General features: G+C 36.5%; 1 protein-coding gene and 1 non-coding gene across 5 annotated transcripts in view; one reads left to right on the forward strand and one right to left on the reverse strand.

Moving 5' to 3' along the window:
- Window positions 1-22,804, reverse strand: part of CTNNA3 (catenin alpha 3) — a 1,802,485-nt gene that overhangs the window by 1,506,304 nt on the left and 273,377 nt on the right. The gene's annotated exons all lie outside the window — the stretch shown is intronic.
- LOC111767087 (small nucleolar RNA U13) lies at window positions 3,642-3,745 on the forward strand. The gene has a single exon (XR_002798986.1). It is a non-coding gene; the product is annotated as a small nucleolar RNA U13 (small nucleolar RNA).

Raw genomic sequence — 22,804 nt, forward strand, 5'->3', positions numbered from 1 at the left:
TGAGAGAATACACTAGGACTCTACAAACTTGACTCTGTAACCACAGAATGAGTAAGGTGCCAAGGTAAAGAACAGTTTAAAAAGAATGAAAACTCTGGTTACTTAGAGAAATCTGTATGATTCAGTCTAGGAAAGAAAAGAGCATATTAGTTTACTGAGATGTAGTTAAAATATTTTTAATTGGTGCAAAAGTGTTCTAGTTGAATTCTGTGGAATTATAAAGGATTAGATTTCCCAGAAAAAACCTTTGCTCCAATATATAATGATTTTCTAGTTCATACTTTTGATACTTTATAAAATGAAACCAGAAGGGCATTTATCTACTTTTTTCCTTTAGGATAAATTGGTGTTGAAAAGTACAAACTGAGTTAAATGTCAAATCCAAGAACTCACTGAAGGAAGGTGAATTGGGAAATTATGTCCCTTATAACAGAGTACCAGTGCTTAAAAAGAAAAACATGGCAATACTTTCTGTGAACTATAAGGATATATTTCCCTAAGATGTCCTACGTCTACATAATATCTGTTGAACTACATTTTTTACTAGTACACATTATATCTCTGATGAAAATTGTCCAGGGAAACAAATCCCTTCTTTTTTTGAGAAACAGTGACCCAAAAAAAATGTTCCTGTTCTGTTTATGAAAAATGAAAAGAAATAGAATCATCCTAAGCATCCTCAAAATCTACTCAAGGTCAGTTTATCCTCCTACGCTGGACCTATTCTTTATACTTTACAGATTAAAACAAGGAATGATTTCACCCAGTTTCATATCCTATGACTTGGAGTAAATTACCCAGTCTCAAGGAGAAAATTCTCATAGTCTTAGTTCTAGAACTCCATTTTGAAAGCCTCCAAACACCGGTTTACACCCCCAAAAGCTTTTCACCAGTTTTAATTTTGTTTAGTTCTAGGCTACAGCACGTGAATGCCAACATAGCAATGGCTCGTTATGTGAGTTACCTATATACTAGTTTCCATAAAGGACTGCTGTGAGTAATGCAGTCAATGTATAAGTCCACAATAGGGGAAAAAAGAAGGTACTTAATAGTATGTTTTCTACCTTAACTTTAAATCTCCACTGAAGGCAAAAGCAACATTGTAAAATACTCAAGTAGCATTATTATAATAATAGTAAACATTGTGTTATTACAATGGTCATTAGATAGAAGTACTCCATCAGATTGAAAGGGGGGCGGTTACATTTTAAATAGTGGGAATCAGTAAGAATGATCTATGCATACTTATCTTTACCAAAGTGGTAATGCAGTGAAAGGCATAAGGATGATAGCTTTCAAAAGCAAAGATTCCTTTTAAGTTCAATTCCTTTGCCGTCAAGTACTAGTGGAATTCAGAAATAGAAATTAATCAGTAACACATATACATTAGTGCTTCCTCCTTTTCACATGCATGACTAAAAAGAACTGAGACTACAAAGGCTGATGCATCTGAAAACCTCCCAGCTGACTCAATAAGCTGAGCTCTAAAGTAACAATGAGCCAATACAGCTTTTTCCTCCAAGACATTCTGCAGTTGCTGTTGGGTTTACAGTTACATTGGAGTGTTAAAAGGTTTCTCGCTGTATTTTTAGTTTGATACACATACTATTTATCATCAACAGCATATATATTCTGTAAACTGGTTTTATGCTGGGTAGGGTTTGAATAGTCTTTAGGGAACTGTGCTTTTTTTCTCCCCATTTTAAAAGAATGTAGAAAATTGAGTAAAGCTGATTCTAAAAATGGCATGAAAATTTCATACCCATGCTATTTCTTTTTTACTCTATGATTCTTTTTATTTCCAGAGAAGTTGCTGGTTTGGAGAACAATCATACATATAGTACAGGATTCCCATATACCACCCTATTATTAATACCTTGCAGTGGTGATACACTTGTTACAACTGATGAAAGCACATTTTTATAATTGTACTATTAGCTATAGTCGAGGGGTTAACTTAGGCTATACTATTAATGTTGTACTGTTACATGGATTCTAGTGCCATATATACAACTTAACATTTCCCTTTTAACCACATTCAAATATGTAAATAAGTGCTGTTAATTATGTTCACAACTTTGTGCTACCATCATCACCATCCATTGCTAAAACTTTCCATCATCCCAAATAGAAACTCTTAACATTTTACACCTTAACTACCTATGCTATTTTGTTTGCTGAGTAGGACAAAGGAGTAAAAGAGCATTGAAACTAAAATATGTGTGCATCAGCTCTAATTCCAGCTAGGCCAATTACCTTAAAGTGCTTTACCTTCTTTAAGTCTCACTTACCTAATGTGGAAAATGAGAGGTCAGACTAGTTCATAAACAGCATTCAGTTTCATCCCTCACATCAATTCCAGTAACTTAATAATAGCTATTGAAGTGCTATGTTAAGAAGTAGTCTGAGGCTGATTCTAGATAAAAGTCAAGAGTATCTTGGGTGATATACTAAGTCTTCCATAAGTACAAATGGGAAGTTTACCTTATTTGACCTAGAGGATCACTAGCATTCCTTTCAGTTCTAAAATTCTTTAAAGGATTCCACAAATACGACAAACTATAAGTTCTTTTATACAAAATAATTGGTAGTATGGATGGACCAAAGGCAACTCCTTCACTTAAACTTATTTCTCTATATAACACCGTCCTCACTATCTTCCTGTGGCCACCAAAAATAATAATAATAATACACACAAAAATCAAGCAGTCTCTTTGATGTCAGTAATTATTTGATTATTCCTGAAAACATTCCTTTCCCTGTAATAAGTATTCTTTTCCTCAACTAACAATTAGAGCACTAGATTATGAATATGAAGACTTGAATTCTAGCCCCACTGTTAACTATCACTATGGCCTTGGTTAATTCATAACCCACATAAGCCTCAGTGCCTCATTTTAAAAATTAAGGGTTGAACTATATTTGTCTTCTAACTCACAAAAAAATAAAGTAAAATATTGTGAAATGTAGAGATGGTCAGTTGTGTTGCATAAATCCAGGGAGAAGCTCTAGGTTTTGATTGTCACTTGTTAGTAGCCAGGGTTATCTTCTCACAATTACTCACTTTTCAGGATGAATTCTAGTCCTGGGTAAAGAAAGAAAAGTCTTGTCCTTATTAAACTACATAAGGATGGCCTTATTTTTGACCCAGGTAGACATAAATCCTAGCTTGACTTGGTATTATTAAGCAGACACAATTACAGCGAGTTTGTAAACGGGAAAGTTGGGGCCAAAAAAAGCTATTGACTTATCAAATTTCACACAGTAATTAAATAAAGTTTCCTGATTCCCAGATCTTATTCCAGCTGAATAATGGCAAGACCATTATGAGGCATAAATAGGATACACACTGTATATCCTACATATTAAAGGCAAACTCAAATAAAAGGATACAATATTTACTGTTAGAGTTACGATGCCAATAAGAAATGTTAAATGCTTACTGAACTTCAGTAGTCCATAAAAAAATACAGTTCCATGTGAAATGACTTACACCTACAATACTACTATTTTTTTTTACTATCCAGAACTAGAAAGACCTAAAATCAAAAGGTAATTAAATAAATTATTTTTCTGTTACTTTATTTCAGGACAAAAGTCACATTCCTAAATTACAAAGTTCATTAAAAAAAGACCCTTACATCTTTTTGTGTTCCATGAGCAGCGTGATGAATGGGTGTTCACACATTTGTGTGAAATGTGCCTCCTTCAAACCTTGTTAAGTCAGCACATTATCCATCTGGGGTGGGAAAAAAACCTGTTCATTGAAACAGTTATCATTAGAAGTGAGCCTTCTTTGAATTGAAACAGATCAGATGTGGCAAATCTGTAAGCAATTACAGTTGTCCTACCCATCGTTTTGTGACGGAGATGTGTTGTTTTGAATGATTTTGAGAGTTGTAATAAAACTGTTCGGTTTGGTTATTTTAATTTTCCATTTGAAAATATGACAAAAAAAAAGTTCTCACTTCAGCCTAAGAAATGTAGTACCTTCAAATAGATCTGTGAATGGATGTGTGATTTCAGTTTTTCTCCTTTATCCTCAAATATTTAAATGCTTAATAAAAATAAATATTGTTTATTTAATGTACAAAATACCTAGCTTTAGTCATACTCTCATTATCAATCTATAATCATTTCAAGATTAAGAAATGCCTTTAAAAGGCCACTTGGAATCTTTGCTAAGATAGGAGACTCTGTGTAAACTGAACATTTATCCACATGATTTTGTACAGATAGAATGCAATATCTAACAAAAGGTAAAGGGGATATTTCATAGGTTTAATTACTGCATTTATTTTAAAAAAATAATTTAAAACTATGTTTACAATAACATTATCAGAATATTCCAAGATAAAAATCAAAGAAAAATACAGTTACTATTTTATCAATTTTATCTAGCCTTCTCTGAGCAATGTGGTATCCCCAAAGATGTGGTCTAAATGCAAAAGGAAAAATGCTCAAGTAGTGTCCATGCTGAGATGAATTTAAAAGTTCAGCACACCAGCATGTCAAGTTAAAAAACTTATTAATAATTGTTTTTCTTGAGACTAGTGCAGCCAAGAACTGCCCCTTGACTTGCTGCTCCACCCTGTTTTTGCAAAATCAGATTCCAGTTTCAAGTCGGCATCCAAGAAGCATGATCTGCCCCAGGCAGGCCAATTAAGAAGCCTCAGTTTTAACTGCAGCTCAACCAGTCTGGCTTGCCTTCTGCTGCTGTGTCTGGGGAACTTCAACTAGAGAGAAAGTATCACGTTACTAAACAAATTTTACAAAGGCTATGATTTAAATAGCTTCATAAATGTAAAGGAATAATATAATCAATGTAATATTTCACTTAGAACAAAGAAGAAAAACATCTAGTGGACATTGTCATGTGTGACGGTCCCTTTCTGGTGTCAACGGAAAACTAAACAGTACATAGGCTCTGGCTTCTCTATTTTAATAATCTTCATGTTTATTTATCATTAGACTACAAAGAGAAATTTTTCAGAAATTAAAACCCCCAAATACTACAGTTATACTTCAAATAACATTTCTCCAGCTCCTAATATGTGTTCATTATGAAAGGAATAGAGGAAGCAGAAGGGTAGACAGTGAAAACAGGGATGGCAAGACAAACGAGAATAAATTCTCAAGGACTTTTGAGAAAATCAAAAATAGTTGTTGAGATAAGACATATGGACATTGTTAAAAAGAATAAGAAATCAAAAACAAATACAATACTGGACCTCATTTGGAAAATTGTGGCTTGGACCTTAAAGGACGCACATCACCTGGACAGGTAGAAAATATGGAAAGAGAAACTGAGTTTCTTCTCCAGGCCTTCTTAGTTTTTTAGACATAGAGAAGAATATATTTTCGGAAATAACTCAAATTTCTTGCATTCAAACCCTATAAAATCTTCTTCCTTAAAGAATACCTGAAATCCTCAAATGGCCTTAAGATTATTCCCTTATGAAATTCCATTTGGTAACTTTTCCCCAAAGTCAGTTCTTGGGATGAAGGCACTCTCTAGTGCCCTAAGAGAGAACACCCATTCAGGATATAACATGGGACCCTGCCTGCCCCTGAGCTGCCTGGCCCCCGGGAAGCCACAATTGTGCTGCACTCCCTGAAGTCCTCCCTGAGCCAAAATCACAGTGATGTGTCAAAAAGAGTGATTGAGGCCTACTCTATGGCACTTTATTTCAACTAGGCACCAACACAACACTCATGAAAAGTACTTTTGGGATACAAACTTCAGGAATTAAATCCCAGAGTTGACACTCTGTAAAATACACGCTGTAAAATACACAGTGTAAAACAAAAGTTTACAAGACAAAGAAACAGGAAATGATGGCCCACCCAAAGGAACAAGATAAAAACCCAGAAATCACCACTAAAGAGCACCAGGATTTGGATAAACAAAAGTCTTTTTAAAAAAACCATCTTCAATATGCTCAATGATAAAAGGGGAAAGTTAGGGAAGGAACTAAAGGACATGAAAAAAATAATGAACGAGCAATATGGAGAATCTCCATAGTATAGAAATTTTTAAAAGGAGCCAAACAGAAATACTGGATGGAGTTGAACACCATAATAACAAATGAAGTGAAAAATTCCCTAGAGGGTTGCAACAACAGATTGGAACTTATGGAAGAAAGAATCAGTGATTTCAAAGATAAGACAACTGAAATTATTCAGGGAGAGGAGAAGAAAGAAAAAAGAATTTTGAAAAGCAACAAGCCTAAGAGACCTGAGGAACTCCATCAAGCATATTAAAATACACATTATAGGAGTTCCAGAAGGAAAAGAAAGAGAGAAAGGGACAGTGAAATATTCAGAGAAATAATGTGAGAAAACTTCTGAATATTAACAAAGACATAAATATGCACATGTAAAAGCCCAATGAACCTCAAACAGGATAAATGCAAAGAGAACAACGTACAAATAGTAACCACACTATCATATGACAAGGACAAGGACAGAGTTCTGAAAGCTGCATGAGAAAAGCAACAAGTAGTGTACAAAGGAGTCCCAATAAGAAAAGGGGGCCAATTTCTCATCAATAATCATGGAGGCAAGAAGACAGTGGGAGGAAATATTTAAAGTACAGTAAGAAAACAATTGCCAACCAAGAATTTTTATCTGGTGAGAACTTCTTTTAAAACTGAGGGAAAAAATAAGATAATCACAGATAAACAAAAAGCTGAGAGAGGTCATCACCAATAGATCTACACTATTATCAATTAAGGGAGTTTTCAGGCTGAAAGGACAGGAATGGAAAGGACAATAGCAGCATAAAGAAATAAATACCAGGAAGTGGAGTTGGTTCAATGGATAGAGTATATGCCTACCACATGGGAGGTCCAGGGTTCAAACCCAGGGCCTCCTGACCCATGTGATGAGCTGGCCCATGCACAGTGCTAATGTGTGCAAGGAGTGCCATGCCACTCAGGGGTGTCCCCCATATAGGGGAGCCCCATGCTCAAGGAGTGTACCCCATAAGGAGAACTGCCTAGTGTGAAAAAAGCCTGCCCAGGAGTGGCACTGCACACACAGAGAGTTGGCACAGCAAGATGACACAACAAAAAGAGACACAGATTCCTGGTGCCACTGACAAGAAAACAAGTGGACACAGAAGAACACACAGTGAGTGGACACAGAGAGCAGACAACTGTGTGTGTGGGGAGGGGGAAGGGAAGAGAAATAAATTTAAAAAATAAATCTTTTAAAAAAAGAAATAAATACGTCCAATAAGGATACCATATGGATAATTATAAATGCCAATACTATCATGTTGTATTATTTGGTATATAATACCAAAAACTTTGATGATTGGACCTCATCAAAGTTAAACAACTCTTGATCATGGAAACATGGCTGTTGGGTCAGCTCTCACTAAAACAATGGAGAAAGAGCCAAAGGCTGCCTTGGGGACCTGCTTTGGGGTACAGCAGACCAGAACACTGTTTTGTAACACCCAGGAGTGTGAGGGACATGAGATGAAGAAGCCAAAACAACTAATCGTGAGTTATTATACCCCCTGGCCACTGGGAAGTTTTTCCCTCCCCCACCCATGAGATATTAAGCAAGAGTAAAACTCCTGGCAAATTATATCTGACAGGAGAAAAAACATCTTCCTCCCTGCCAGCTGCTTTGTATATATTTAGAATGGGAAGGTATTCTGAGTCATCTAGGAGAGTACTGGAAAAATAAAGAAACCAAAGGAAAGTCATGAGTTTGCTCATCCCTGTGGCTGGAAGAAGCACATATACTCCACCCTCAGGGCAAACAGGTAAGGTGGAGCCACTGGGTCCCAGCTCTGAAGGAAGGCTGAGGGCAGATTCCCTGGGAGCAAAAGGAATCTGGGAGGGTAGAGAGCAGACTCTTAGCAGTGAATATGGCCAGCTAAGCCTCCTTTAAACATCAGAAGGGACACCAACTCAACAGGGAGAGAGGTGAGGGATCTCCTCAGGTAGGCTGTTATACCCTGCAACTCAGGTAAAGAGAGGAAGTAGATCAGAGAGTAGGCAGGGACAGACAGGTGCCTAATCAGCAGAAATCTAGCAAACTACAAGGAATCTAACCTACCCAAGAAAAAGAGCAGGATAGACTTCTGAAAGGTTAACAAATATAAGGAGTCAGGTTAGCTCAGTGGAAGAATTTCTGCCTTGCCTATATGACATCCCTAGTCGGATTCCTGGCTCTTAGAGAAGTGATTCACTGGGTTATCAGGCAACCAGCTGAAACTTTACAACAGGAAACATATAGACATTCTCTTTGTATCAGCTTTTCTTAGATCTCTTATTTTTTTAAAAAAAGGGTTCCTTTTTAGTTTGTTTGTTTTCCTTATTTTACTCACTAAAATCCAGTTCAAAACCTGCAGAGGGTAGGCTTCAGGGTAGGCTTCAGGGTAATTGATTGATGAACACCAGCAACCTGAAAGGAACCTTACAGGTCTAAAGAAAAGACTGTTTTTCCAAGTTTCTTTTCTTTTCTTTTTCTTTTTCTTTTTCTTTTTCTCTCTCCTTTTTTAAAATGAGTTCCTACTGTCTTGTTTCTTGTTTTTGTGTTTCCCCATCCTTTGTTTCCCTGTTTTGGGGGTTTTTGTACTAAGAAACAGGAAGAATAGGCCAAATCCAATCAAGAAACTAAAAACCAGGAGGAGAAGCAGAACATGGAAAAACTCATCAGAGATGTTCAAACAAATACCATGAAACAACTTACTGAAGTGAAGGAAGAGATTAAGGATATTAAGACAACACTTGGAGAACACACTGAAGAAAATGTAAACATACATAAAAAAAATAACAGATATAATGGTGATGAATGGCACAATGCAAGAAATAAAAAATATACTGAAAGCACATAACAGCAGCTTTGAACACGCAGAGGAAAGAATCAGTGATGTGGAAGACAGTATATCTGAAATCAGATAGTAGAACAGATACATGAAAAATATAGAAAAATTCCAGCAGGGACTTACGGATTTGAATGACAACACAAAACATACAAACATATGCATTATAGGCATCCTAGAGGGAGAAGAGAGGGGAAAAGGGACAGAAGGGGTGTTGAACGAAATAATGACTAAAACTTCCCAACTCTATTGAGGGAGATGGACGTACATGTCCAAGAAGCACAGCACATCCCAAACAGTATAAATCCTAATAGGCCTACTCCAAGACATATAGTTGTCAAATTGTTCTATGCTCCAGACAAAGAAAGTATACTGAAAGCAGCAAGAAAAGAGATCCATTACATACAAGTGAAGCTAGATAAGATTAAGTGCTGAATTCTCACAAGAAACCATGGAGGCAAAAAGTGAGTGGTATGACATAGCTAAGATGCAAATGGAAAAAAACATCCAGCCAAGGATTCTCTATCTAGGAAAGCTGGCATTCAAAAAAGAAGGAGAGTTCAAAATATTCACAGATAAAAAGAAATTAAGAGAGTAGGACAGTAAGAAACCTGCCCTTCAAGAAATACTAATGGAAGTTCTGCAGTTAGAAAGGAAAAAACAGGAGAGAGTTGGAGGAGAGTGTAAGAACAACTAAATAGATAAAAAGAGAAATAAAAACAACATATGGCATACATAAACCAAAAGAAAATATGGTCAATGCAAGTAATTCCTTAATATTAATAACACTGAATGTTAATGGAATTAAACTCACCAGTCAAGAGACACAAATTGGCGGAATGGATAAGGAAATATGCCCAATCTATATGCTGCCTACAAGAAACACCTTAGATCCATGGATGCAAGGAGGTTGAAAGCAAATGGCTGGAAAACAATTTTCTAAGCAAACAAAAGCCAAAAAAGGGCAGGAGTAGCTATACTAATATGAGACAGAATAGACTTTAAATGCAAAACTATTGCAAGACAATGAAGGACATTATATATTAATAAAAGGTATCATCTATCAAGAAGAAAAATAATCATAAATATTTATGCACCTTACAAGGGCACCTCAAAATACATGGAAAAACCAAATGGAGAAATAGATGCCTCTACAATTAAAGTGGTGGACCTTAACACACCATTATCACAATTAGAACATTTTGACAGAATATCAATAAAGAAACAAAGACTTTGATACTACATTAGAGGAGCTGGACCTAATAGACATATACAGAACATTATACCCAAATTCAGTGGTATATACATTCTTCTCAAGTGCACATGGATCATTCTCCATTCTCCAGGATAGACCACATCCTAGGCCACAGAACAATTCTCAATGAATTCAGAAAGACTGAAATTATACAAATTTCTATGACCACAATGGAATGAAACTAATAATAAGTAAGGGCCAGAGACCCAGATCAGGCACAAAGATATGAAAGTTAAACAAGACATTCATAGAAAAACAGTGGGTCAAGTAGGAAATCACAAAAGAAAAAAGGAACTACCCTGAAATGAATAAAAATGACAATACAATGTATCAAAACCTATGGGATATAGCAAAAGCTGTACTGAGAGGGAAATTCATAGCCATAAATGCCTATACTAAAAAAGAAAAAAGAGTTAAAATTAATGGCCTAAGTGCACACCTGGAGGAATTAGAAGAAGAACAACAACCTAACACCAAAGGAAGTAGAAAGAAGAAAATAACAAAGATTAGAGCAGAGCTAAATGAAATTTAAAATAAGAAAGCACTAATAAAAATAATCAAAACCAAAGCTGATTCTTAGAGAAGATTAATAAAATTGGCAAGTCCTTAGCTAGAGAGTGCAAATACAGAGACAGTGCAAATACATAAAATAAGAAATAAGGAAGGGGATATCACCACTGACCCACAGAAATTAAGATTATCATAAGAGGATACTTTGAAAAATTGTAGCCAACAAGATGGATAATTTAGAGGAAATGGACAAATTCCCAGAAACACCTATGTCAAAGCAGTCTACGTTGAGGAAAGAAGAAATTGATGAATTCATCAGGCCAATCACAAATAACAAGATAGAATGAGTCATCTAAAAATCTGGGGGAATAAATGGAAGAAAATGTCACTATACATACAAGACAATAGATCTTACAGTTATGAAAGTTAATGTCAAAAATTTTTTAATATTTTTCATTATTTTTTATTACTCCAAATCTTTTTTTAATTTTTTAAAAATTTTGTGTGTTTTATTTCTTATTTTTAAAACTATTATTAATATTTTATTTTCTTATTAATTGTATTAGGCTATTTTGTTGGCTTCAATTTTGAAATGTTTTGCATCACAGAAGGATTACAACTATGACAAAGGAAGATCATTTGTGCAGGGTGTCAGTGATGGAGGACATATGGGAGGAGGGTTACCTAGGCATACAAATAAGGCATATAAATGTATCCAACTGGTCCATGGGGCAATGTCACAGAGGGTGGAGAGTCACACAATAACCAAAAGAATATTAAATTCCCATCCTGGAGTTCTCTAAAAGAATGGCAAGAATCCCCCAAGTATAGGGACAATGACTAGAGAAGGAGGATTATCCATTGATGGGCCCTTAATATTGATGACTGTACTTATGAACCTTTACTCCTGAAATTGAAAATTATACTAGTATTATAGGGTGCCTAAGAGTTACTTCCTGAGAGCCTCCTTGTTGTTCAAATGTGGCCTCTCTAAGCTGAACTCAGCATATAAATGCATTACCTTCTCCCCTGTGTGGGACATGACTCCCAGGGATGAGCCTCCTGACACCAAGGGATTACTACCAAGCACCAACTAGTAATGTAACTGGAAAAAGACCTTGACAAAAAGTGGGAAAAGGTAAAGACAAATGAGTTTATATGGCTAAGAGTCTTCAAAGTGAGCCGGGAGGTCATTCTAGAGGTTATGCTTATGCATGTCTCAGCAAGATCTCATTGACTGCCTGAGTAAATACTACCTTAAAGAGTGGGGCTCCTGAGGGCTCTGGAAACATCCAGACACTACAGCCAGGGTAGATAGCTTAGGAGTTTGATGCCTTGCCAGTGGGCCATAGTTTGGAATTTATGTTCCCCCATGTAACAGAGTTGGACTCAGTTGTGGTTTCCCTACACATGGCTCATCTGACCATTCTATTTGAACTTATAATTAGTACTAGGGTTGACAGGTATACCTGCAAAAGTCTAAAATCTTTGGGCTGTCCATGTGTCAGCTGGGCTCTGAATTTCAATGGAGTTGCAACATGCACTCTCCAGTTCTCTGGACTCACCAAGGACAATTAACAATGAGGTGATGATGGACAGCAACCATCCCAAGGAACTGAGAGAGTCTATAACTGCAAGCAATTTAGTTACATCCATCTTCAGCACGGGATCTAGGCCCCCCTCTCACTTAGATGCAGAGTGGGCAATACCATTCCAGAATCCTCAGGATTGGGGAATGAACTATGGACTAAAGTAGACTTACTGGTACTTAATGTGATTCCAGCAATGAAAGAAATTATATCATTGAAGAAACAGTGGCCACTGGAGGTTCTGAGGGAAGGGAGAGGGAAAAACTGGTGAAATATGGGGGCATTTTGGGGAATTGGGAACTGTCTTGAATGACATTACAATGACAGATACATTATATATCTTGCTATTACCTACAAAATTGTTTGGGAGAGAATGTAAACCACACTGTAAACTATAAACCATGCTTAGTGGCAAAACTCCAAAATGTGTTCATCAATTGTAACAAATGTACCACACTAATGAAGGATGTTGTTAATATGGGAAAATGTGGGAGGTGTGGGGAGCAGGGCATATGGGAATCCCCTATATTTTTATGTAACATTTATATAATTTAAATAACTTTTTTAAAAAGAAAAAAATTAAAAACTCTTTTGCAAAGGCTTCATCATGAAAATAAAAAGACAATCTACAGGGAAGCAGATTTGGCTCAACAGACAGAGTGTTTGCCTACCACATAAGAGGTCCAGGGTTCAAACCCAGGGCCTCCTGACCCATGTGGTGAGCTGGCCCATGCACAGTGCTGATGTGCACAAGGAGTGCCATGCCACACAGGGGTGTCCTCTGCATAGGGGAGCCCCACACGCAAGGAGTGCACCCCATAAGGAGAGCTGCCCCACGTGAAAAAAGTACAGCCTGCCAGGAGTGACACTGCACACACAGAGAGCTGACACAGCAAGATGACATAACAAAAAGAGACACAGATTCCCAGTGCTGCTGACAAGAATACAAGCATACACAGAAGAACACACAGCGAATGGGCACAGAGAGCAGACAACTGGGCAGGGGCGGGGGCGGGTTGTGTAGGAAAAAGAAATTAATTTTTTTAAAAACACAATCTACAGAACAGTAGAAAATATTGGTAAACCACATATCCAATAAAGGTTTAGTATCCATTATATATTTAAAAATTCTGCAACTCAACAACAAAAAGACAACCCAATTTAAAAATGGGCAAAAGACTTGAACAGATATTTCTCCAAGAAGATATACAAATGTCTCCACAAGAGCACATGTAAAGATGCTCAACACCTTTAGGCATTAGGAAAATGCAAACCAAAACCACAATGAGATATCATGTCACACTTATTAGAATGACCACTATTCAATAGAATGAAAAATAACAAGTGTTAGAGAGGATGTAGAAGACTAGGAACACTCTTTCATTGTTGGTGTGAATATAAAATGGTGTAGCCCATCCAAGAATCCTCAGGATTGGTGAATGAACTATGGACTTTTAGACTTAGTATTCTACTGTAGACTTATTGTGATTCTACCAATGGAAGAAATTATATCATTGATGTGAAGGCTGTGGCCACTGGAGGTTGTGGGGGCAGGGAGAGGGAAAAATAGGTGTAGTATGGAGGCATTTTCGGGACTTGGGAATCATCCTGAATGACACTTCAATGACAGATACAGGCCATTATATATCTCGCTATAACCTCTAGAATTGTGTGGGAGAGTGTTAACTACAATGTAAACTATAATCCACACTTAGTGGCAATGCTCCAAAATGCACTCATCAATTGTAACAAATATACCACACTAATGAAGGATGTTATTAATGTGGGGAAATGTGGGAGATACGGAGAGCAGGGCATATGGGAATCCCCTACATTTTTTTGTGTAACATTTATGTAATATAAGTATCTTTTAAAAGAAAAATAAAAAAATATATTTTAAAAAAAAACACATACTAGAGGTCTGATCAACCAAAAAAAAAATTAAAATGGTGTAGCCATGGTGGAAGACATTTTGACTTTTCCTCAGATAATTAAGTATAGAATTACCACATTACCCTGCAATTCTACTTCTACACATATACCCAAAACAATTGAAAGCAGGAAATCAAACAAATATTTGCACACCAATATCATCAGTGGCATTATTCATAATTGCCAAAAGATGGAAGCAACCCAAGAATCCTTCAAACCATAAATGGATAAATAAATTTTGTAAATACATACAATGGAATATTACTCAGCTGTAAAAAGGAATGACATTCTGATACCTGTGACAATGATGGCTGAAGACATCATGTTGAAAAAAATAAGCCAGACACTAAAAGACAAATATTATATGATCCCATGATATGAAAAACTTAGAATAAGCAAATTCATAAAGTCAGAAACTAGAATACAGGTTCCAGGAGCCAAGGTGAGATAAGGAATGGGAATGAGGATTTAATGTTTATTTGGTACAGAATTTCTATTTGGGGTGATGGGAAACTTTAAGCAATGGATAATGGTAATGGTAGCACATTGTGCATATAATTAAAGCACTGAATTATATATTTGAATGTGATTAAAGGAGGAAGTTTCAGGTTGTATATATGTTACTAAAATAAATATATATTTTTAAAAACCCATAGGACTTTACAACACAGTGAACTCTAATGTAAACTACTGACTACAGTTAATAACACAATTATAAAAAAATTATTTCATCAGTTATAACAAAGGTACCACACTAATGCAAGGTGTTAATAATAAGAGGAATATAGGGAAAGTTTTTTTCCTGAATGATTTTTCTGTAAACAGACAACCTCCTCTATAAAAAAAAAATTATACTAAAAATACTCACATTGATGGGATATCTCAAAGAGGCAGAGGTGCCAAGTGAAAGAACTCAAAATAGCCAATGCTGGCACAATTTAAACAACAAAATTAAGGAGTATATTGTATTATGTTATAGCCTAAAATAGAAGCTAAATATCCATGAGTCCATAGTGATATAAATAAATGGGATCAAAGAGATTAATCTCTAAGACAAAAGAATTCTAAATAATTTTTATAGATACTCCCCCCTCAAAGATAGCTCCCCACTCCTTGAATTTGGACTGCACACAGTGACTTACTTCCGAAGAGTACACTTTGTAAAGGAGATGTAAACGGAAGAGTAAACTTACAAGAAAGGAACCTGACAATTACGTCAGCCAGGTAATCAAGGTAAGTATCCACTGTGATAGGTCTTGTTGACAATATGAATTCTTTATATGATGTAATGAGAATGGTATTTATCTCTGGAGTCTTTCCTTCCCAAAACCATAACCCCAGTCTAATCATGAGGAAAACATCAGACAAATCTCAATAGAGGAGTATTCTACAAAATATCTGACCATTATTCCTCAAAATTGCCCAGATTATCAAAAATAAGGAAAGTCTAAAAAACTGCCACAGCAAAAGAAGCCAAAGGAGATGCAACAACTGAATGAAATGTAGGATCCTGAAACAAAAAGAGAACAGCAAGAAAAAACTAAGAAAATCTGAATAAATATGACTTTAATTAATGTAACAATATTAGCTCCTTAATAATAACAAATGAACCATACTAATGTAAGATGTTAACAACAGGGAAAACTGGGTGAGGAGTATATGAGAACTCTTCATACTATCTTCTCAATTTTCATATAAATCTAAAATTGTTCCAAAAAAGAAAGTTTATTTTTTAAAAAGTAGGGGTAGGTTTTGACTTCTAAAGGGGCGTATAGAGGGGTGTTGAAACACTTCTGTATCTTATTTGTAGTATGGTTACATGACTTTAAAAAAATACTGAATTTCACTTTCTATATATTAAAAACAAAATAAAAAAGAAACCTCTACAAATAAGCATAAGGCAAAAGCTTCACATTTTCCAAATGTTATAAACCACTGAAACATCATTTCACAGAGCACCATCTATAAACAAGATAGTGTAACAGTATTTAAACTACAAACTAAGCTATAATTTTTCAAAAATTATAGAAAAGGCATAAAAAACTTGCTTATTAAAAGCATAAAGAGTTGACCAGAATTTTGTTTACCACTTATGAATAGCTATAAAATGTATATAGATTTTTATACATTTCATGAATAAAATGGGGTAAATTATTGCTCAGAGAGAAGCTGTTATACTTTGTACTTTTGGGCCAAAAGGGAATTTGTGACTTCCTGTTATATTAAATTTGGCACTAAAGTCTGAATAAACCACCTTAAATGGGCTATTTACTATGATAAATATAGTTTCCTAACAAGAAGAAAAGAGGTGGCCTGGGAAGATAACTGCTGAGATTTTAATGCACTCTGTTTGAGAGAATAATTTAATATCAACCAGAATCCAGGCTTAAAATTCTATTTCCTGAAAAAAGATCATCAAAAGGAAAATGCAATTTAATTCACCAAACTTGTATTAAGTATTTACTATACGTCAAGCACAGTGCTTGGCATTAGGTAAATAGAGTTGAAAAAGAACTCAACATTCGCCATTAAAGAATGTGATGCCTAGCAAGAGAAAGAGGCATGTGAGCAAATATACGTCCACGCTTTTTAAAAAAATGATAGAAGTATGTTCAGGGTACAAGACTGAGCAGAAGGAAAAGCAATTAATTGTCTGGGTCTCTAATAAAGAGGTTATCAACCATAATCCAGGATCCCCAAAAATCTGCCTTCAGGAATGTCTGCAATACCTGCAGGAACAAACAAAGCCACATGGTTTGAAGAGACTACTCCTCCATATTTAATGTCCGCTCCATTAGTTTTGAGAACTCTGAGCATGGGATGCCTGTACTGACGTATCTGTCTCCTTGACTTAGGACAATTCTCCAGGTTATGAAATTTCCACAAGGCAAAAAGTACTAGTACTCTAAGGGTTTCCTTTTCTGGCAAGTGGAAAATTACTGAGCAGTAAATTCTTTCTCACTGAAATCTAAGATCCTTCTGTGCAAAAAGAGAAGAAAAAAGAAAGGTGCTCTTAGAGTTCGAGCCAAGTCACCGCAAGCTAACCACCCGCCTAAAAGTAAAGATGGAAAGACATGAAACACCTCTTTCCTCTATATGTTTGCGGTGATCAGAGCTAACACATAAATCCAACACATTATTTCTGCTACAGTTTACTATCTCCACCAATTCTCTTACTTTAGCTTAAGCAAATAGAAGTTGGCCCTCTTCAGTGATAAGAGAACTCACCATTTCCTGGGTCTTCAAGTCCTTTCTTGAAACTAATAGCCCTAACAGTGGTACTTTCCTTCTCCCTCCTTTTATTCTAATCATCAAAGATACTAACTCCAAATGTGAATACCATGGCCATTAGCAAGCAAGAAATTATTCAAAAACATTAAGAAGCAAAATGGTGGGAAAAAAACATGATCAAAATAATTGGGAATTGTTCCAAGGAAATCACTATGTTGCTGAGAAAACAGGACATATACATTAAACAATTAAAATCAATTAATATGTATCAAAAATAAAATGGTTTAGATCAGGGGTCTTAACAAGGCATCTGTGAGCTTGAATTTAAATTCGAAGAAATTTTATTCTTGTGGGGACATGTTAGTGTGGGTGAGATATATTTAATTAATACATAGTGCAGTTTACTCTCACAAGCGGTCCATGGTTTTCACCTGATTGGAAAGGGGTCCATGGAACAAAAAAAAGTTAAGAACCCCTGCTTTAGATGGTGGGATAGACTGCTCTGCTTGAGGTCAAGGATGATAAATTTGTTTTTATGTTCCTAGCATCAAGCATAGTGCTTGAAACTCAATAAATATTTGTTAAATGAATGTGTAAATCAGTGCATAAATGAATGAATGAGATAATTTCTAAGGAATTTACCGAGCCATTGCCGAAGACTAGAGTGTACAGAAAGGTATTTTAACTAGAAAAATGACTCACAGTCTGCTCCCCATCAATGAGGCTACTAAAATGAACATAAAACAGAGAAGAAATAAACTTCAGTTTTGAAGGGGATATTAGCAGCCTTTCATTTCCAATTAAGTCTTTAAACAAACAGCCATACTGCCTCCACTCTTGGCCTCAATCCTGACTTTCCTCCAATATTACAATAACAATCAACAGGAGGCTAGATTTTCTAATACAAACATTCTATCATTACTAGGAGCATTACCAAAATCTTATTTCCTGAGCGTTGTATACCTGCTTGAATGCAGAATGCAGAATGTAAACCAAAAAAAGGTAAAGGACATGGATCTACCTAGCCAGACTGCCAATGTGCATGGGAGATGAACGGACCAATTACCTACATATCATCTCACACTTTCCAAAACAACCTTACATAGTTGCTGCAGAACTTGAATTAAGGAAAATGCATTAGGTCATTACTTTTTAACATCTTTTTTTCTGAGCACCTATCAACTAAAGTGATAACTACCTTCAAACTTGCAGGGATAAATGCTGTAAACAACTAGGTTGAATTGCCCATTTCTTTGTGTGGAGCCTGAATTATTCATTTATATTTTTTTATATTTTAAAGAGGAGAATAAACAAAACTACAAATAGAGATGTTAAAAAAATCTCATTGCTTGTAGATTTAAAGGTTTCTGAGGTGGCAGGAAGCCAAAAGTCCCCTTCAGCAATAAAAAACATATCTATTCCAAAATCTAATTAATATTCACCAACTATGTTACTTATTAAACAAAACAATGCATCTAGGGAATGCAATTGTATACAAGCAAAGTGTGCATATTAATGAATGAGAAATCTTATAAAATTAGGCTAGGAAAAAAAACATGGAGCAAAAAAATATTGTTTCATTTCAAAACTGTACATAATAGTGATAAATTTAATTTATTTTAAATGTTTTATGATAAAATTTATGTTTAAATTAGGGTGACAACATTAACTGTCCATACTAATAACAACCTAAGGTATCAATTTCTCATTTGAAAAGGAATGAACTGTACCCTATACCTATGTGTAAATGATTATACAGGACCTTGCAAATACTAGACCCATAAACCTACCATGAAAAATCTTTACTCCTTCCAAATCAATATCCAGTTCTTCTCCAAATGATAGCCTATGCCTAACATTTATTTATTTATTCCTGTTTTTTTCTTCAATCAACAATAACAAAGACCAGCTTGTCACTCTCTGAAGTAAAGCATGCCTTTGGGATGTGAGAAGAAAATATCATAAATTCTATTTGGATTTATTTTTATCAAAACAAAATGGAAAGGGAAACAGATGTGGCTCAAGTGATTGGGCTTCTGTCTACCATATAGGAGGTCAAGGGTTCGATTCCCAGGGCTTCCTGGTGCAAGGCAAACTGGCCCATGTGGAGTGCTGGCCCATGCAGAATGCTGGCCTGTGCAGGAGTGCTGGCCCACACAGGGGGTGTTGGCCCAGGCAGAAGTGCCGGCCTGCGCGGAGAGCTGGCGCAGCTATATGACGCAACAAAAAGAGACACAGAGGAGAGAAAATAAGAGTGGGGGAAGAAATAAATAAATAAATAAATCTTTAGGGGAAAAAGGTTAAATTTTCTGATATTTAATAAACAGATTACTACAGCATCTTCCCTGTCCCCATGTCAAGTGTAAACAAGACTCACAGATTCCATTTGGTATGTAAAAGGAAGATTTGATAATGAAGCCCTCACACATTGTGAGGTATCAGAAGTTGTGTAGCCATGTGAACTGGACTTATTAATTACAATACCTAGTTTTATCTACACTAACTGTACAAAATTTTAAAATAAATACCTTTTAAAAAACACTGACTTGACAATAATGCTAATAATATCAGCATAAGAAAGTGACGGTGCTGTCACCTCTGTTACTATGATGAGTTCTCCAACAACAATTTTTAAAGGTGATTTAATCTGAACCAACAAAAAGTTAGGCAAAACAATACTTTTAATATTATTAAAATATGGATTTTCATGCACCATCATTAAAAGTAAAGTCTACCATAAGTATATGAAGCGTCTTAAGATTTTATCTAATGACAGCGCAAAGTCACCATGATTAGCAAACCTTTTAAAAATGTCTATATCTTTATTTCATTCTTCATTATATATGTTGTACTGTGTACATACCATATTGGTTCATAGTATATGTATATAATTGATATTGAAGAAAGAACTCCAGACCCCCTCATTCTCCAATTCACACTGCCCTTCTTCCAGCCTCCACACCATCTTCCGAAGGATTTAGCCCTTAAGCTCTATATCTTCATGACAAGGAACTCTCTCTCCCTCTCCGTAACACTCATAGACCTACAGCCCCGGACACCGACAATCAAGAATAATTGCAGCAAGCTCTTCATCACCACAGGAAGCCTAAAGCTCCTGGGTTGTGCCTTACCACCAGTTCTGTCTGGTCCATATAATATCCTTTAATCTCTCTCACCTATCCCTTTATCCCCAGCTCAAGTTAGATCCCCTTAAGCTAACTCTCTGGAGATCATAAAGTCCCCCACATGTTCAAAGTCTTCCTGAATATTGCTTGAACCCTTTTATTCTAAACTAAATTTTCACTCTAACTAAAACCCATTATTGACTAAAAACTCTCTTCCCCTAGTTTCTCAAGTAATGCCTGACGGCTCTCCTGTATTCTAACTACCACTGTCCTCATTCTTAGACATTGCCCCTCCCACTTCCTTCCAAACAGCCAGTATTACAACTCATGTCATCAGATTAAACCATAATTACCACTGAACACTGCAGTTAATATCAGACCCAAGGTCAGTCTCCTTCACTCTTAGAAAACTGCAATTACTGTTTCACTTGTTACATATCCAGCCTAAGCCAGTCAATTCTACGTAACAGAATCTTCCCATACCATCAAACTTCAAATTCTTGAACATTTAAACTTCAGTAAACTTATCTTCTATCCATTTCATGATCATTTAGACTTCTTCATTACCAATATCAGCATTCACTCCATGACTTTGACTCCAAGTATCCATTTTCAAAACATTTCCTCCCATCTTTCCAGCTCACTCCCTCTAGTACCTTGACCCCAAAAATGTTTCAACTATATTGGAATTAACAACTCTTAATCTTACCAAGGTTTTCCTGTCTTTCACCCTCCTTGTATACTGGTTACACTGCCTCCTTACCTGCTTAGAGTCCATGGTCTATCATTACATTCAGTTTCACCATTGTATTGTCTTTATTTTAGTCATCTAGTAAAACGTACACACTGATTAAACACAGCTTTCCACACACCTGAATCCAAATAGCTAGCTGTGGGTTGAAAAGACCACAAAATATGGGAAGCGAACTTGGTCCAATGGATAGGGCGTCCGCCTACCACATGGGAGGTCTGCTGTTCAAGACCTGGGCCTCCTTGACCTGTGTGGAGCTGGCCCATGCACAGTGCTGATGCCCTGCATAGGGGAGCCCGATGCGCAAGGAATGCGCCCGGTAAGGAGAGTCGCCCAGTGCAAAAGTGCAGCCTGCCCAGGAATGGTGCCACACACACGGACAGCTGACACAACAAGACAACGCAACAAAAAGAAACACAGATTCCCAGTGCTGCTGATAGAAGAGGTCACAGAAGAACACACAGTGAATGGACACAGAAAGCAGACAACTGGGGGGGGGGGTGATAAATAAATAAATGTAGGTAAGTAATTCTTTAAAAAAAGACCACACAGCCATGCTGACTGGTTTCACTTTGAATTCATGATGATTGAACTCCAATGAAACTTCAGTGCTTCCTAGCAATCCTACATTGCTGCAGTTAATTCACTCTCCTTTTACTCCTCACACCCTCCATCCATACCCTCCCCCATACTGTCTTGAAACCAATCTTAGAGCTGTGGGTTTGCAGAGAAAAAGAATTTGGACTTCAAGGGAAGTAACAGAATTCAGACTTCAAGAGGAGAAAAAAACAACTTCACACCCTATTCTTAATATCAATCTCATCCCCTTCCTTGCTCCCCCTCCCTACTTCCCCTCCCCCTCCCATCTCCCTCCCACCCTGACCCTCATGCTCTTCAGGCTCCCAGAGGCTCTAACTAGTTATCTCCATCCCCCTCTCTCCCAGCCCTTACAGACTCCAGGTGGCCTAATTATCTCAAAGGAAAACATTACCAGCCATGTGGTCCCAATCGCAACCTCCGTAAATCCCTCACCCAACCCACTGGGACCAAACCATCCTAAATGAAACTCAATAAATCCCTCATCCCTCCCAATGATCAAGCCCCTTAACTATCTTCCAGGGCTTTTCCTCCAACCCCCTCCCAGCCCTCGAAATGCAGGCTGTCCTCTGTTTTGACGGGATTGAGTTCTGTTATAGCAGCCCGTAAATAAAGTCATCCTTGCCTGCTTAATTATACTTAGTGCTGTGTTTCCTTTGACACCTTCAACATTTCCTCCACCATCCTCACTCTGAAGCAATATATTTCCCCATATTTACACCACCATATCTAGCAACCTAGAACACATGTACTCTGCCTTCCATTCAAGTACAGATAAGCTAAATTCTTATCTAAGATGACCCCTCCACATGAGCACTCATTTCTAACTCACTTTACCTTCTTAAATACATTGCTTTCTCCTCTCACGTACTAACAATATTTTTCTCTCCATCGGATAATTTTCTTTAGCCTCAAATATGCTATTATATCTCCCAGAAGATATTATGTATCTGGAAAATTCAAGAAAAT

The sequence above is a fragment of the Dasypus novemcinctus genome, chromosome 6 (genome assembly GCF_030445035.2).
Source record: "Dasypus novemcinctus isolate mDasNov1 chromosome 6, mDasNov1.1.hap2, whole genome shotgun sequence".
Classification (NCBI taxonomy): Eukaryota; Metazoa; Chordata; class Mammalia; order Cingulata; family Dasypodidae; genus Dasypus; species Dasypus novemcinctus.